This window comes from Ambystoma mexicanum, chromosome 8 (genome assembly GCF_040938575.1).
Source record: "Ambystoma mexicanum isolate Mex_15411 chromosome 8, UKY_AmexF1_1, whole genome shotgun sequence".
Taxonomy (NCBI): domain Eukaryota; kingdom Metazoa; phylum Chordata; class Amphibia; order Caudata; family Ambystomatidae; genus Ambystoma; species Ambystoma mexicanum.
Genome location: NC_090929.1, coordinates 256,342,654 through 256,360,121, shown reverse-complemented (window position 1 = coordinate 256,360,121; position 17,468 = coordinate 256,342,654).

Genomic DNA, 17,468 nt, shown 5'->3' with positions numbered 1-17,468 from the left:
GACACCCAGCATGATACAAGCCTACCCAATACACCTTTGACCTCAATCAAAGCTGCCTTGATCAATGCCAGGTCACTTACAGCACATGCACTTGACATAGCTGATCTTATCCTTACACATGATCTTGAATTTATCGCCATCACAGAAACTTGGCCACATTCCGCCTCAGGATCACTCCCTTCGCTAGCTATCCCGACAGGATACTCTATCATTAGAAATGACTGCAACACCAACCAAACTAAAAGAGGTGGTACCGCATTAATTCACAAAATACTATCAATCTCCGCATTTCTAACACACAGCAAATCTCATCAGCAGAAATTCTCACAGTCAAATTAACACTCACACCCAGCCAGACTATCACACTCCATCTAATATACAGGCCCCCTCGATCTATCTCCTCATTTGCTGATGACTTATCTCACACGCTGACCTCTAACACGAAATCCAAATCACAAATCATGGTACTTGGTGACCTCAATCTGGGTTTACAAGACCCTAATCCCTCCGCAGCACACAACATTAACAACTTGCTCACCAGCACAGGCTTCACGCAACATATTAATGAGCCAACACACTCCAAGGGCAGAATCCTTGACTGAATTTATGGACTAAATTGCGAAATAAATGTTGATTCCAACCAACCGTGTGCCTGGTCAGACCACCATCTAATCACATTTAACATCTCAGCCAACATCACTCGTACCAAACCCGACATTGCACCTGCCATCTCTACCAGAGAAAAGCGAGGCATAACATGTGAAAAACTGCTCCCGCTTATCCTCCCCATACTCAATGAACACAACTCTAACTACACTGACCCAACTGTCTTGGTAAACTTGTATAACCAGACTCTACTGAAGGCGCTAGACCAAATCGCACCCTCTACACTAAGGAAACCTAAACCGTGTGCCCACCTCAAATCCTGGTTCACACCTCAACTGAGAGTCCTCCGCAAAGACAAACGTAATCTAGAAGTGTGCTGGAAAAGCAACCCTGCTGAAATGAACACAGTGAGTTTAGCACTAGCCACCTCGAACTATAAAGAAGCTATAATTCAGGCGAAACAAGTTACTTAAGTTAAACGCATTGAACAAGCTAAATCCAATACTAAAGAGCTTTTCATAATACTAAAAGAACTTGAATCCCCAGTCTCCCCTCCTGACACCTGTGTCAAAGACAGCTCCTGGTGTGCCAATATACACAAGGCACTCATTGGTAAAATAGCACCCTCCAAACCAAAATCAACAACAAAAAAATCAGCTTATTGATTGATTCACAAAATAATCCTTACCAGCCCAAAACCAAGTGCAACTCCCACGCCTTGAAACCTTTCAACCTTGTACCCCTTACCATCGCTGAAGTCAAAAATATAATCAACAACCTTAAACCGTCAAATTGCCAAGGCGACACATGTCCTGCCATTATCATTAAGGAGGCTGCTCATAACCTAGCGCCTTTCTTCATGCATTCATAAACTCCTCCTTCAGCTATGGGATTTTCCCAGATAACCTTAAGGACACCTGTGTCATCCCACTCCTTAAAAAACCGTCCTTGGATGCTAACATACCTACTAACTACAGGCCTATCACCACAGTGCCATTCCTGCTAAAGATTCTCGACCGAGCGGCCTACCTACAGATCCAAGACTACTTAGAAACCAACAAACTCTTGGGAGTCAGACAATCAGGGTTCCGTCCACATCTTGGAACTGAAACTGCCTTGATAGATCTTAAAACACAGATTGGGGATCTTAAAGACAAGGGTAAACTAGCTCTCCTCCTCCGACTCGACCTCTTTGCGGCGTTTGACCTAGTCAATCACCAAATTCTCTGCTGACACCTTAAATCCACAGCTCATTTCTCAGACAGAGCCACAGCCTGGATTAGTTCATTTCTGGACAACAGGTCCATGAGGGTCTTCTCCCCAACTGCATCTGGTGAACCGGCACCCGTCACATGCAGAGTACCCCAAGGATCGTGCGTTTCTCCCACACTTTACAATGTGTTTACAAAGCCACTTTTCTATATTTTGGATTCTCTGCGTGTCATCTACACCAATTATGCAGATGACACACAAATTCTCATACCCATCACCGGCGATCACGGAGCTGACACCCTCACCATTAACTCCATCTACCAAGTCATCCAAGCTTGGATGGCCAATCGTGAACTCTGTCTGAATGACGAAAAGACAGATTTTCTTATCTTAGGCACCCATCAATGACTAAACAAACTTGACTCTGCGTTTAACTCTTTTGTCATTGATGGCAACATCATTAACGTTGCTAAGGACACCAACACCCTAGGCATTTACATCGACTCCACCCTTTCCCTCTCTAGGCAAACCAATGCAGTATCGTCCTCAGCAGCTTACACATGCAAGCTCGTCACAGCCTGCCGCCCCTTCCTATCCCCAGCCAACTTTACTACACTAGCTAGAACTCTGGTCATGTCTAAAATTGACTATTGTAACACCCTTTATCTTGGAACTACCCAAGGGAACCTCAACAAATTTCAGATTGTCCAGAACAATGCTATCAGTGCTGCTCTAAAAATCCTCAGAAACCATCACATCTCCGACACTAGAAAAAGCCTCCGCTGGCTATCAGTCTCACAGCGAGTATCCCTAAAAACCCTTGCTCTTACGCACAAATGCATTGCGAACCAAGCACCTAGTTATCTAGCCAAGAGATTCATTATCCATACTGCTAACAGACCACTCAGAAGTGCCCATTCCAACTGCCTATCCATACCCCATGTCAACCTGCTTAGATCAGGGGGAACCAGCTTCCCTGTTATGGCAGCCAAACTTTGGAATTCAATACCGAACCCCATCAGAGTTGAACCTTCGTTCCATGCATTCAAAAGACAAGCCAAAGCCTGGTTGTCTGCCCCAACCACCCTCTGATTTAGACAGACCACTCCACCCACTCGCCTAGGCTTACCATCTTGGCCTGTTGCACACTTGTAAATTCTGACGTGTATTAGCCTAATTGTATATCCTTTGTTTATTTGACCACCTTCTGCTTAATCTGCAAATCCCACGTGTACATTCACTGTAATTACTTATTATGTATGTATATATCTCTGTAAATGTTTAAATACTCCCATGTGAAGCAACTGTCTCTGATGACAATGCATGTATCTCAAATCATGAGCCCAATGCCCTTGGGCCAGGTGCGCTTTATAAATAAATAAAATACAAATACAAATATACTTGTATCCTATTGCGTCCTGGTCCTTTATTTATGACTGAATTTGACAGGTCTGTTCTATTCAAACCTATGTGAATAGTTCAATCACAGCATGAATAAAACCCTTGAATTCAAAACTAGCCTGACCCTTGGTTGCAAGCCACTCAAAACAGGATTCTTGAACATTAGGTAACTCTTTATAATGTTTGACACGATCAACAGTGGTTATATTGGCGTGAGGGATCACCCATCGTTTATCATACTAAGTACTAATGATGGACACATGTGGTCACATATTCGTCGTCACAGTGGTCACATGTGAACCTATTCTGCAAACAGGTGTTAGTGCACTCCCAAGTGTAGTATTCTGTGCAGGTGGTTAGAGGTTGGCCTGTTGGAGATACCCGATTGGCTAATTATCGTTCACTGGTGATCAGAAATGGTCTTACTCCACACAAACAGATGCATAGGAGGTCATTCAGTTCTGCACAGGTGGTTCTGTTCTTCTCAATGGTGCACTTGCAGTCTCACTGAAAATTACAGTGACGATTTTCCACCATTAAATACATTGGATTGAAGATGTTTGTTTCAATAGATAGTTGCAGCATTTACAAAGAGAATCATACAGAATTAACCTCTGTGTGATGATCACTGGAGGCATAACACAGTCATGAATTAGGCAACCCTCTCCCTCTATCTGTACCCATAAACTGAACCCCCTTATATTAACAGCACTTCATCATTGCACTCTCTTGTTTTATGTACGCCGCCAGTCACACTTCCTACACATGATCATTTCCCCATAGACCAATGCTGTTTCTCAGCAACATAATGTTCATGTATATGTTCACTGAGAGCTGTAATCTGTTAATTCATTTCAAGGCTATGTTCCTCAGAATGCACAGTTGAGGATATGCCTTTATACACTTTGGGGCACAAACCTTCTTCCCAACCTACCCCTTCAACTTGTCTTTTTCCCAGCAGACTTGACTGATCCCACTCCATTTTATTTAGAGTTTTATTTAGAGATATCCTGCGTGTGGTTTTCTGTAAATTACATTCTGGACTATGACTTCCAGAAATTCCCTGTTCATTAATTCAAAGGAGTAAAATCTCACTATCGTGGACTTGCACCATCTTCACCAGTAATTCCCCACCTTGTTGTTGTCAGCAGCATCCCTTTATACAATTCTCCCCTTAATTATTCCATACTTTCTTGCAATGGATAACCATGACACCACTACCTTTACATGAACATATCAAAATAGTCCCATACAGTTCCTTGGTGACATCACTTTTATTTAGGTGCATATGGTAACTGTATAGCTTGTAAGTTACGTTTGGGCTAGGACTCCCACAATGGCTCAGGTTAGACTGTTTAAGCCCTGCCTTCAAGAGTTTGTGAAGCACACACTTCTTCAGAGCTATTGTCCGTCTTGTCCTTCTAATGGAGTTCTGATCACCCCACTAAACTTTATTATTTCCCACTTTTGTCCTAGGAACCCCCAAACATATGCCCCTTCACAGGATCAAACCATTGTCATTACATTTAGTTTCCTGCTGACTTTACTACCGTTTAGGTGTAGCCTCCATGTGGTAGTCTGTGAGTTATTGTTTGGATTACTACAACCAGCATTCCCTTGTTCACAATCCAAAGTTCAGCTTGCTCACACTTTGGGACATGTACTATCCACTCCAAATCCTGTGCCTTCTGTGCCAGAGGCTAGACTGTTGCCGCCACTGTTACCTTAACCTTATCTTTTTTATTCCACACTCTCTTCCTGTGAACCCCAAAGTCAAATTTACTTCATATTTGCATACCCAACTATTCCCATGTTGCTTTTTCATGACCGTCACTTCGATGTAAGAGGATCCTGAGCGTTGTTAAGTGTTTTTCATTTCCATATTAAGATTCTCAAAATGTCCCTGATGAGAAAACCAAATTGCAACCTTTCCAGCCTTTGGGCCACACACCACCCTCCCCTCTACCACCTGATTTGTGTTTCTCCTCAGAGTACTGTCCTCTACCACTGGCTGTACACCCTTCTCTAGTTTTTAGAGAGGGCCAGGTGGAGGGCATGTGTAATATTGTGTGACAGTAGTGAAAATATAGTGTATAACAATGATGATGTAGACACTGGGCCCATGTGCGAGAAATACTGAAGCACCACCATATTGGAAATGAGGCATAGCATTATGTGCTCGTTGTTGGAAGTGTAGCAGCACAGTACGATGAAGAGTTCAAATCATCTCCCCTTTCCAAGCCCCAACAGTGAAGGTGAGAATTGTGGCATTCACGCTGAACAGATAACATTTTAATTGTATCGAGCTTTAGGCGTGCAAATCTAGAATAGAATGTGAATGGCAGAGCAAGGGCAGGGCTGGGCCCGTCCCGAAGGACAAACTCATGGGAGCTGCAGTAGAGCTCTTGAGCTTCCAAAATGCCCAGTCTAGATTTATGGCCCTAGTACCTACCAGAATAATGGCCATCTCATTTGAACTGCCAGATGGCGGTAAAACAGAGTTCCTAAGTCTATCAGAATTCGGTTGATTAGTGTGGTCCATGAGAAAGCCAGGAGGTGCTCTGGGAATGGGCAGCAGATAAGGGTGGCGTGAGGCGTGAAACATCTCCTGATTTGTGATATGAGGAGCATGTAATGGGTATCAGACAGGTAGTTGGGGCAAGCTGGGTGGAGGCTTGGCAGGCCTGGCATAGGCACACAAAGAACCCATAACAAATCCCTCCTTTCATTCCTTCCTAGTGTTTGTAGTAACTTCCTGGTTACCACTTCCTGTTGCCAAACAGGAAGTGCATGATAACGCATGTGCTCTCTAATATTTGCGTGTGGCTGGCTATATAAACCACACCCAAGATTCTTCCAGTGCTTCGTGTTGCTAACTGTGAGCTGTATCAGCAACACACTTACCGTGCTCTGGATCAGCCAGCATCTGCTTACCTGCTCTGGATCATCCTATTTCCGTTTACCTGCTTCGGATCATCCTGCTTCTGCTTACCTGCTCTGGATCATCCTGCTTCTGCTTACCTGCTCCGGATCATCCTACTTCTGCTTACCCGCTCTGGATCATTCAGCTTCAACTTGCTTGGTTCTTACTCCACACCGCAGCTATCTCCAGTCAAGAGGGGACTTCTACACCGGCACCTGTAAGATCAAAGAAGAACAGCGTTAACACGTGCACAAGAGTAACGCTGTGCATACTCACTGAATCTTCCCGCAATGCTGGAATCCAGGTTAGTTGCACAAGCGCACAAACCCCTGTAAGAAAGAAGAGACATTATTCATTGCGCGCGCTCCAATAATGCGGACACCTATTTCACTGCGCTCTCTCTAAACGGTGCATACTTACCAAAAGCCTCAGTGCAAACTTACCCAACCACCAAGTCTCCAATAGTGCTGAAACTGGACTCGAGGCGCTAATACCACATAATTTCTCCTGCAATAGAAAGGAAGAGACATTACCAGGCGCACTCAAATTGAAGGCACTGCGCAAACCTACCAGCAGCTAGCTTCTACACGCAGCGGTACTCACCCACAAAAATACCGGCAAACAAAGACAATACGGACAATTTTGGACACTCAACATTCTCTGCGCAACGTTCACTTGTGAGAAGGACTTTCTAGCCAATGAAGAAACTGGCACTTTGAACTCTCGGCTCGCTGTGAAGGCATAAAACAGCGTTTGGCATCTGAACTCAGCCTATAGACATTGGCACCAATCACATGAGTGAATTGCGCCCCTGCAAATGCAGGATGGAGTGCACACCCCACTAAAGATCAAGGTAAGCCCATAGGGGGACATCACAGCACACAGTAAAGAGAAGGGAAGGGCCCAGGGGAATCGTGTAAATTCAGGTCTGAGTGTACACTTTGTATTTGACAGGTATTCCTCCGGGTGAAACAGGGGAAGTGAAGACTCGGGGTCAAGGGAGGCTTGTCCATCGCTCCTGCAGAGACGCAGGTGAGTGTGACAGAGCAAGAGGTGATGCCAACATATCTAGTCTAGAGACAGGGAGGCATTCTATGGGGGCCTGCACGTCTGGTATCTAGAGGAGTATGCCATTATTCCAAGGAGCCAATTCGACCTCAGTGTTATCCACTGAGTTTATGTAAATGACCTGGGGCACACCATATGACTGAGACAATGGGGCGGTAATATTCCAGGTAACTTGCCAATCCAGTAGCTGGGTACCATGGTGACAGAGTAGGTGGACCATGTGTTAGAGGGCAGGGGTAGAATAGGATGTGGCCATTCTGTCAAGCGACTATAGAGGACTGGTAGTATGTATATAGATGGTAGTCAGTGAGGGTGGGGGATAACACTGTATATTTTTTACGTCATGAGTAACGTTTTCTTCCCTTAAAAAACCTTGTGACTGCTTTGAACTAAGAGAGAGCTCTATGCAAGGGTTGTTCTACTGGACCTTCTGTCACCTTTTTCCTTTTTTTATACACACAAGTTGTGTTTTCCTTGCAAAGAGATGCACCAAACTTTTTTCCTTAGATGTGTGTTTATTATTGTCTGAGTGTCTGGAGGTCTTTCCTTACAAATGCAAGGCCCTTCAAAAAATCAAATCAATTATTTTGCTGCACTTCTCCAGCGGAAAACAACAGATGCTGTGGCAGGAGACTCCTTGGGTGCAGGGACACTGCATCAGTGGTTTAGGTAGCAGGCAGACTCTCTCGGACTCACACTGTTTTTGCCCATTCATTCTCTTTCCTTCAAAAGATGAAATCATGACTTTTCTTTAATAAACATACCCTATTTCTACATTGACTTTGTATAGGGGGGTAGTCTTGTCCTCAAACATTTACACTACAATGAATTGTTGCAGTGATGATTCAAACAAATCTTCAAATTAATGCTAATACAATTAAAACAAATATGCATTATTGGAAGAAGATTCTGATCCTGGTACTGGAAAACAGTTGTTGTGTCTTTTATTAATTAGGCACCATAAGTAACAATTGAGAATAGAAAATAAAAAATATATACAGTGAGCCTGGGCACCAGCTTGGCAAGTTGTATTTAGAAAGGTAACATATATTTCAAATGTTTGGTGCACATTGATTCACGTTACATTTGCATTGGCGACAGGTGGGCACTGAATCTGGCCTCCCTAGATTAATACGAGCCAGAGTTCTAAAGTAACATTTTGAAATGCACTGGGAGTTCAAAGAAAGGTGCATTTACAAAATAGTGCAGAGTTGTTTTGCCTGTGTACAGTTTCGCAAAGTATTACATCATATTTGCCAAACAAACATTGTATTGCAACAGTATCGACAATCATCTGCATGAAAACAAGCTAATCGCTTAATGATCAAGAAACCTAAAAATAGGGTCTGCTATAGGCGACGTCAACATGAAGGTGGTGGTAAAAATTCAAGTCATTGTTCTAAGATCACAGTCAGAACATGGTGACAGTGGACGTTTCGGCTGTAAGGAGGTAGCATCCTTCTTCTGGGACCAGGCAAAGCAGGTCTCCCTATGGATAAAAAACACAACAGGGATACATATTGTTATATGGTCCAGGAGATGGATCAAGCCTAAAAATTTAGAGAATAAGAGCCCGTGAGAGGCTGTTCTGCAGGGTGACCCTCAGGTCCCAGACACTAACCTTGCACCTTGGTAAGGAGATTTTCAGAAACTGGTAATGGAGTGGCAAAACATTGCCAGAGGTGGGTGTCCTGGTTTCTGGAGGGTGTGGATAGGTCACTAGTGAGGAGATCTATAAGTGCAAAAGACAAACAAGGATGTGGGTCAGCAATGTAAGCCGCAAATGGCTGCAGCTCAAATTGTGCAGAGGGAACATAAAATAGTACCTTTAGGCAAAGGAATGGCAGTGTGAGGTTCTGCGGGATCTCCTTGGTGGGAGTTCTTGCGTGGAGGCGGAATGCCAGTGTCAGCCTTGCGGTCTGGAGACTGGGAGTCTGTTTCAAACAAACAGAGAGAAGCAGAAGGACAGTGAGAGACCTCCGTGAGAGTTCGTGGGTGTGCTGGAGGAGGAGGGTGCAAGGCAAGGAAGTCCTTGCTGCAGTTGAGCACTGACCTTAAAGTCAATTCGGGTCTCGCGCGCTGGATCCGAGAAATCAGGGCGCTCGCGTTGGACTGGAAGCGAACTGTGTGTCAATATACTAGTGCGCCTGCGCGGGAGATCAGTGTGGGGAAATTGCACATGCGTCCGTGCATCCGGGGCAGGGTTACCATGGCGCCGGGGATGCGTATGGGTACGCGACTGGGGGGCGTGGCTAAGTGTGCTCGTTGGATGACTTGAGCCAGAAAATGAGCGGAGCAGGGCTGCTACATGGGCTGCTACATGGGTGCGTCAGCAGGACTATGTGTTCTAGTCCATATCAGGTGCAAAATGGACAGAGACCCTTCTCTGGGTCATGTGTGAGGTCAGGTGTTGTCTAATACATTCCACAGCTTGATCCTGGGGTATTCTTGTGTACAAGCTCTTGATGTCCATAGTGACTATTTCTTCATTGATGGGGTCAAAAGGTTGGTTTTCAAAGATGGTGATGGTTGCCATGGTGTCCTTAAGATATGCGGATGTGTTCTGACACAGTGGTTTCAGAAAGAAGTCGATACATTTGCATAGGGGTTCTAGTATGGAGCCGCATCCTGAAACAATTGGTCTCCCTGTTGGTGAGATGCTGTTCTTGTGTATTTTCGGTAGCGTGTAAAACGCCGGTATCCTGTCCTCGGTGGTGTTGAGGAATAGCTCTTCTTTGTCCGTGATCCAATGTCTTTCTGCTGCAAATTTAGTAATTTCCTGTATTCTGGCTTTCAACACATTGGTGGAGTCTTTCTTGAGTTTTTTGTAGTTGTCTTCATTAAGAAGGGTCATGACCATGAGTGTGTATTGTTCTCTGCATTGTGTGACAATACCTCCTCCCTTGTCCACCATTTTAATGATGATGTCCGAATTATTAGACAAGGCTTTGAGGGCTTTGTGCTCACATTGATACTGACACGTTAATTTGTATATTGCTTCTCAAACACTGGCTGAACTATAATTCTAATAAAATGACAGCATCCTCTTCATTTACCACTTGTGTGTGGAAGAGTCACACACAGAGTTACAGATGACTTTGAAGCATAGGATTATGTTTGTGCTAAAGGCCTTGTACGAGTTGTGACAATGTGGATTCTATGATATCTGTCTTCTAGCGTTGTGCTACTGTTTATCAGCGCATTTTGTTTGTTTCACTCCACCCTCGATCCTGCTATGCTCCCTCAATCATTTTGTGAAGGGTCTCTAATTGAGCTATGCAAACATTAGCGGAAATAACATCAATTTGAGAAGTTATGTCAAACTTAATTTTGGAAACCAATAAAACATATTTAACATAAATAAAGCGCTAACAACAATGTGAGATCTTGTGGATTTCCAGGGTCTATGACATTTTTAATGAAAGCCATCTCATTGCAAGTCCAACTCAATGAATCCATTTCAGTGCAAGGCATCTTGATTTTGGCCTTTTATCCTCAAGCCATCTCCCTGAACATAGGGGTTGTTTTTCTTTTTTTTATTACTTTTACACCTCCATTTTTTTCAATGCCTTTTGTTTCGACTGACCTCTCCCTCCACCTTGCTTCACTCGATTTTTTTATGTTTAATTAATTACTTCATCCTTACCTAATGTTCATGTCCTAATCCCCCACCATTCATTATTTAGATATGCACATTGTACCTTGAATTTTAAGAGGCCTCTATTAATTTTTTTTTATTTCAGTGAATTTTACTCATAACTTAGTGTGTATAATTAAGATGAGATGGCTTTGCACTGAAATCATTTCCATTGACATGCATTGTCAATGAATTTACACTTATTAAAACATGATTGAGCGTTGTTGATGGATTCAGACAAAATTAGCCTACATGTTTAAGTCACTATTGTGCAGAAAAGGCAGCTGACAACTGGTTGTGCCTGGATTAACACCACATTGTGTGCTACAAAGGATATGGTGATTTTGGCAGGTGGCGTGGGGGCACAGCATTGGAATGCCATTTCTGCTTTATTTTCCAAATCCTGCTGACCTTACTGCTTAATTTCCACCAACTTGTCATTTTCCTTTTGGTAGAAAGCTACTAAATTCCAATGGAATCAACCAGAATTTTACACCTGTAATTCCAAAGAAATCTATTGTAAATGTTATCTGCCATGCACTAATGTCTGGCAGCACTTACACTATTTTGATTTGATTTGAGGAATGTGTAACGCGCTCTAAACGGACCTAACCGTATAATGCCGCAGATGGTATTGCTTACTCAGGAAAGCTAGGACAAAGTATATTCATAAGTATATTCAAAAGCAAGATGGAGCTCTAATTGTTATCCAATGGCCAGGTTTCATTTGAACAAGAAGGTCTTGAAGACCTTCCGAAAGTTAAACAGGGTGTCTGAATTCCGTATTTCCCTGGGTAGACTGTTCCAAAGTCTGGGACCATACACCGAGAATCTTCTGTCCACTCTAGAAACCAATGTAGATGGGGGGATGGTTAACAGTGCTTGGTCACTTGAGCGAAGGGCTCTTGATGGTTGATAATATCTAAACATATCCTTAAGATAGTCTGGAGCCATATTATTCAGACATTTAAAAATCAGGCAGGTTATTTTGAATTTTATGCAGTCTTCAACTGATAGCCAATGCAGTTGACGGCGGTAAAATGAAACATGGGCTGTTTTTTTGAGCCCATATATCAACCTGACCGCTGTGTTCTGCGCTCTTTGTAGTCTGCTGATTTGTTTTTTCGGAATGCCCACCAACTGACTATTGCAGTAGTCCAGGTGAGCAGTCGTAAGTGCACCCACTACTTGAGGTAATGGGAAGTGTTTGTTGTAGGAGCCGCAAGGAATAGAAGATAGCTTTTACTTTGGCTCCAACCTGGCTTTTGCTGCCCAGATTGTTTTGCCAAATACAGCCGAGGTTTTTCACCTTCGTGAAGAATGTAAGTTCCACTCCTAATAGTTTGAGAAGGGGTTGAGTTTTTATTGTAGTCATGAGGTGTTCCGGACCAAACAAGATGAATTCAGTCTTGGAAGCATTCAGTTGCAATTGATTAGAGGCCATCCACCCACTGATTTCCTGAAGGCATTCTCCGATTTTAATAATGGTTTCTTTAACCTTATCGATTGTGATGAAAATCTGAGTGTCATAGGCGTAAGACTGGAAACTGATTCCATGACATCTCAAAATTTCCATGACTAATCGAAGGTACAAGTTGAACAAAAGAGTCGACAGTGAGGAACCCTGTGGGACCACACAGTCCACACTACTAGAAGCCTACTACTATTTGGACCATAGCGTGCAAAAAGAAGGCATAAAAGCAATTTAGCTTGGTAGAGGGTCCTTTGTTCACGTTAAGTGCAAGAATATCCTGACCCCTCTGTGCAATGCATTATTTTGTCTACGGAAATAACCTCCTGTCTGTTTCTCTAGTATTGCATTTGAGGTTAGGAGATGTTCCCATGTTTTGCTGTCTGGGGTACAATAGACATGAGGTAATGTTCCCATCCACGTGGTGGAAACATTTGTGAAAGGTTTGAACATGATTGTACACATGTTTTACCAATCTAGGGATTTTGCAGTTTTGGCTCGGGAAGCTGAGGCAAGGAGCCAAAGTTTGGTTTCTGCCTGCCCCACTTGCCCATTTTCCAAAATGTAATACATCAGTACCAGCATTATATTTTAATGCAGGCCCTAATGCATAGGATTCCTTTGGAATCCGCCACCTTTCAGCACCTGCTAGAATCGGCAGATTGCATTGAAATTTATGAGGGAGTCATGTACACCTCTTTGCACTATGGCTTGCAAATATTGCATGTACACCTGCATCTTCCTGGATTTGCAGTCATGTATTGACATCATAAAATTGAATATTGCATGGAGGGGACCGAATTGCACGTAAGTCTGCATGTTTGCCGGTCCCCTCTGTGCAATTACCACTTTTTTGAACATTTCATAAAAAGGGTTTATTCTTGGCGATATGGAAAAAAAATAGAACTGAGAAGAGCCTTTACAATGAATGGTGTTACTCCATTTTGGCAGTACGTTGATATTAATTCATGGCCTTTTTCTGTGCACTCTATAGCATGACATAAACAAAAAATGTTTTTGTGGTAACTCTTATAATTGCTTTAAAAAGAAATACAAACAAAGCATAATATGATTGGGCACGCCAGAAAGGGTGAATCCATACAGGACACCCTTGGGAAGATCGATCAGGAGTGGAACTAACCACGATAAAATACAAGGATTATTTCTAAATTCGAGAGGACCACTAAGAATCCATTATGATTGGAGGATGTGACAACATACAGTTAACAGAGGGATAATACTGCAAAGAACCCATTACACTATCCATACCTTTGAAGGAATACAGTGGGAAGTTTATGCATGATTTAGCAGTGCAAATTCAAGCCTTGAGAACGACCTGTGGTCGAAACACATTCGGCTGAGCGCTTTGATCAAAAATGAAAAAAATAGAAAGATTTATAAACCTCACGTGTGTTTATTGTGGAAAAGCACAGTAATATTGGGAAGAAACTAACTTATACTGTATGATTGTGTACATAGTCTCGGGAAGCATACATATTCTACACAGCCGTCGGGAAACACTGATTCTCAACATAATAGATTTGACAAAAGAGAGAAACTACAATGGTAAAAACAAAGCCACTTCCTGTTAACCATCACCCTTCCATTTCCTGCAGCCCACTGCATTGTGTACTCTTCTTTCTAGGGATAAGAATATGTCCACCTCAGCAGACCACATATTTAATCTGTGGCATTCCCGCTGCACACCACTTGGTCGTAATAGCTTGTTTCATCAGACTTATTGTGGTAGATAGTAACAATTTATCGTAGCATTTGTACTGAGATTCCTTCCCGTATTGCTAGTAACAGCAGTTTTGGATCTTCTGCAATTATCCCCCCAAAACACCAGACCCGGGAACATTTCCACACAATTTGAAAAAAAGGTTCCATCTGCTCCCCCACATCTTAAGAAATTAGCATGTTCGGTATGCTCCCATTTGAATAATGGAGGGTGGAAGTAGTACATGTTGTATGAATTGCAGCTTTGCTTTTAAGCTGTATTAATTGCAGCTTTGCCGAGATTCCAATTTACCTTAGGAATATCAATGCCTCTACCCATGCCTCGGTTTCAACTGTGCCCACATCCATGTCCCAACTTGTTTTGAGCTTGGACAATTCCCCCGTTCCAAAGGCCGATATTACTTGATATAGAGTGGATGTGACTTTGGCGGTTATGCGTTCTGGCAGGATATTAGACTCAAGGGGATAGCACAGTGGGACATCTTGAAGGGTTTGAATTTGTGTGCGTAGAGCGTGAGCAAATTGTATATAATGGTACATTTCAGTATCAGGTAGTCCAAAATTGAGCTTCAGCTGTACAAAAGACATAAGGCTACCCTCCTTCATCACATCTGATAAAGTTATATTAACTGTTCCGCTACGTTAAGGTTACCAATCTTGCTAATTTTGGGTATACATGCATTAACCCATATGGCTTGAGCCACTGCTAGTCTTCCCTCCCCACCCTATATGAGGTGCATCTCCTTCCAAACTTCTACCGTATGTTGCGTTATATCCAGTATTGTGGGTGTCCCCCGTCCGCTGTACAGGATGTGTGATGGCAAGAATCCCTTCATCCATGCACACTCATCTTTTGTATGTGGTAACAACGGTCCCCACCCAGTAGTACCGTTGAATATTGATTCGGTATTCCTGTGCCCCCTTCCCGCACAGAACATTGCAGGGTGATACAAGGTTGTTTCCCACCCCACAGCAAAACCCTGAGAGCTGTCTTAATTTGATAAAATTCGGATTTGGGAATCAGGAGTGCGGCATTCTGTAGTATATAGAGATAGCTGGGCAGTGTCAGCATTTTAAACAGGGTGGCCCTCTCAAGCACTGTCAGTTGAAAGGAGTTTCAGTGTATCACACAATGGAGGATTCCTTCGGTAATGGGATAACAATTCCCAAAGAAGAACCCAGAAAGACTTGGCCCTATTTGTATGCCTAGATATTTAAACACAGACCCTTGATTTCTGGTAGGGACAACCTTGAGGGGTGGCCCTGTTTTCTCCTTGTATCGTAAAATTTGTGGACTTCTGCCAATTACCCCTATGTCTGGTAAATGCCTCATATTCATGAAGTATGCTTGTCACTATATGACAAGAGTGCTGTGTGTCCCCCATATATATCAAAAGCTTGTTCGCGTATAAAGAGACTAAGCCTCCCCAACCAGTTCACGTCTGTTCTCCATCATATCACAAGCAGCTCAATAGCTAGCGTGAACAGCAAAGGGGAGAGGGGACACCCATGCCTAGTCCCACGACCCATGGGGAATGTCCTGGATGTCACCCCCTTAACCTTGACGTCTGCAGATGGTAAATTATAGAGCAGGCAAACCCATCCAAGGAAGTTGTCTCCAAAACCCATTATTGTCATAACTTATCACAAGCCCCACGTGATGGAATCAAAAGCCTTTTCGAAGTCTACAGAAAGTAAGGCAAGTGGGTGTGGAAGATCAGAGGCTTGATTTATTGCTAACTGTAACCTCGGAATATTCATGAGAGTAGATCTGTCTGGCATAAATCTGCATTGATATGGATGAACCAGAGCTGATATCACTCTGACCATAATTTTGACCTCATCATTTATTAGGGAGATAGGCCTATGCGAGGAGCAGAACTCCAGTGGCTTACCTTTTCTTTGGAGGACTAAAATGCATGCCCTCCCGTGACCAGGAGTTAGAATCCTGCTGTCCATACAGCGAGAGAATAACTTGTACAGGGGAATTATCATAAGGTCACTTAGTATTTTCCAGGTTTCTATTGAGAACCTGTTTACACGCAGTGTTTTTCCTGATGGGAGAGGGGCTTGATAATTTCTTCCTCGCTTATCTATGCCTGTAGGTCAAATTTCTGCGGACCTGTCAGGATGCTAAGAGTGATATCCTGCAGTACACTCGACCTGCTGAATGAGTCGTAGTCCCGTGGGGCTCAATAGAGCTTCTTGAAATAAATTGTGAATGCCTCTGCAATATCCGCATCTTCTGTGACTTTATTCCCTCTGCAATCCATCCTTTTTCTTTCATGCCTATTCCCTTTATCCCCTTTTGTAACTAGGCACATATTTTCCCTGCCTTTTCTCCAGATTAATACATTTGACTTCTTTTCACCCAGGGGGCCTGTCTAACTTCTTCAATGGTGAAGATCCTAAATACCACCTGGGCCCTGCAGAGTTCATTGTGTGCTTGTAGTGACCCTGTATGGTGGAATCTTTCCTCAGCTATTTTCATGGTAACTGCTGCCACCCGTATTACCTGTGCCTGAGATTTCTTTTTTACAGTTACTAATGGATCATTTATCCCCCCCGAGTACAGTTAACAGGCTATCCATAGTCCCCTCATTAAGGGAACACTATTCAATCATTTTTGTGGTTATTCCTTCTACAAATTCGGGGAAGCCAAGATAATAGCTGTTGAGATGCCACATGATTTTGGGTCTATGCCTACCACTCTGGAGTTCCATGAACATTGGGGAGTGATCCGATATCCCTGTGGCCAAAGATCAAACTGTGGCAAGTCTATGCACATCACATTGGGGAATAAAAAAGTAATCTATCCTGGACATAGATGTGTGCACTCCTGAAATAAATGAGATATCCCTATCTTGTGCGTGCAGTGTTCTCCATGCATTCGACCGGTCCGAGTGCTTCTGAAAAAGTGTGTAATTTAGAGGGTGTTTGTGGGTTCCTACCTCTGATATGGCTCCACTTGAAGAACGGATCCATTAGGTCATTAAAAACACCACCTAGGACCCAAGTGTCTGCTTGATGTTTCATGAACACTACCTGAATGTCATCCAAGAGGTCCAGTGTCAATGGAGGATAAGTTTATACTGCTATGATGCCCTAAATGGTGGCCAAAAGTTCCTCCCTCAACAGCACATAATGCCTCTGCAAGCCTTGAAGTACTGTAAGCAGCCTGAGGGGAAGCTGTTTATAAATCAGAATTAGAGTGTCCCAAGAGCCCCTAGGGCGACCTCCATGAAGAGTTGTTTTATAGGTAGATCTTTTAAACAAATTAACCTCCGACCCAGCCAGTTGTGTTTCAGTAAGAAGGACTACATCTGGTGTGCACCTGTTGAGAAATTGGAGCACCATCCTACGTTTGATTCTAAAGCCCAAGCGATTCACATTCCAGGTCAAGAGAGAGA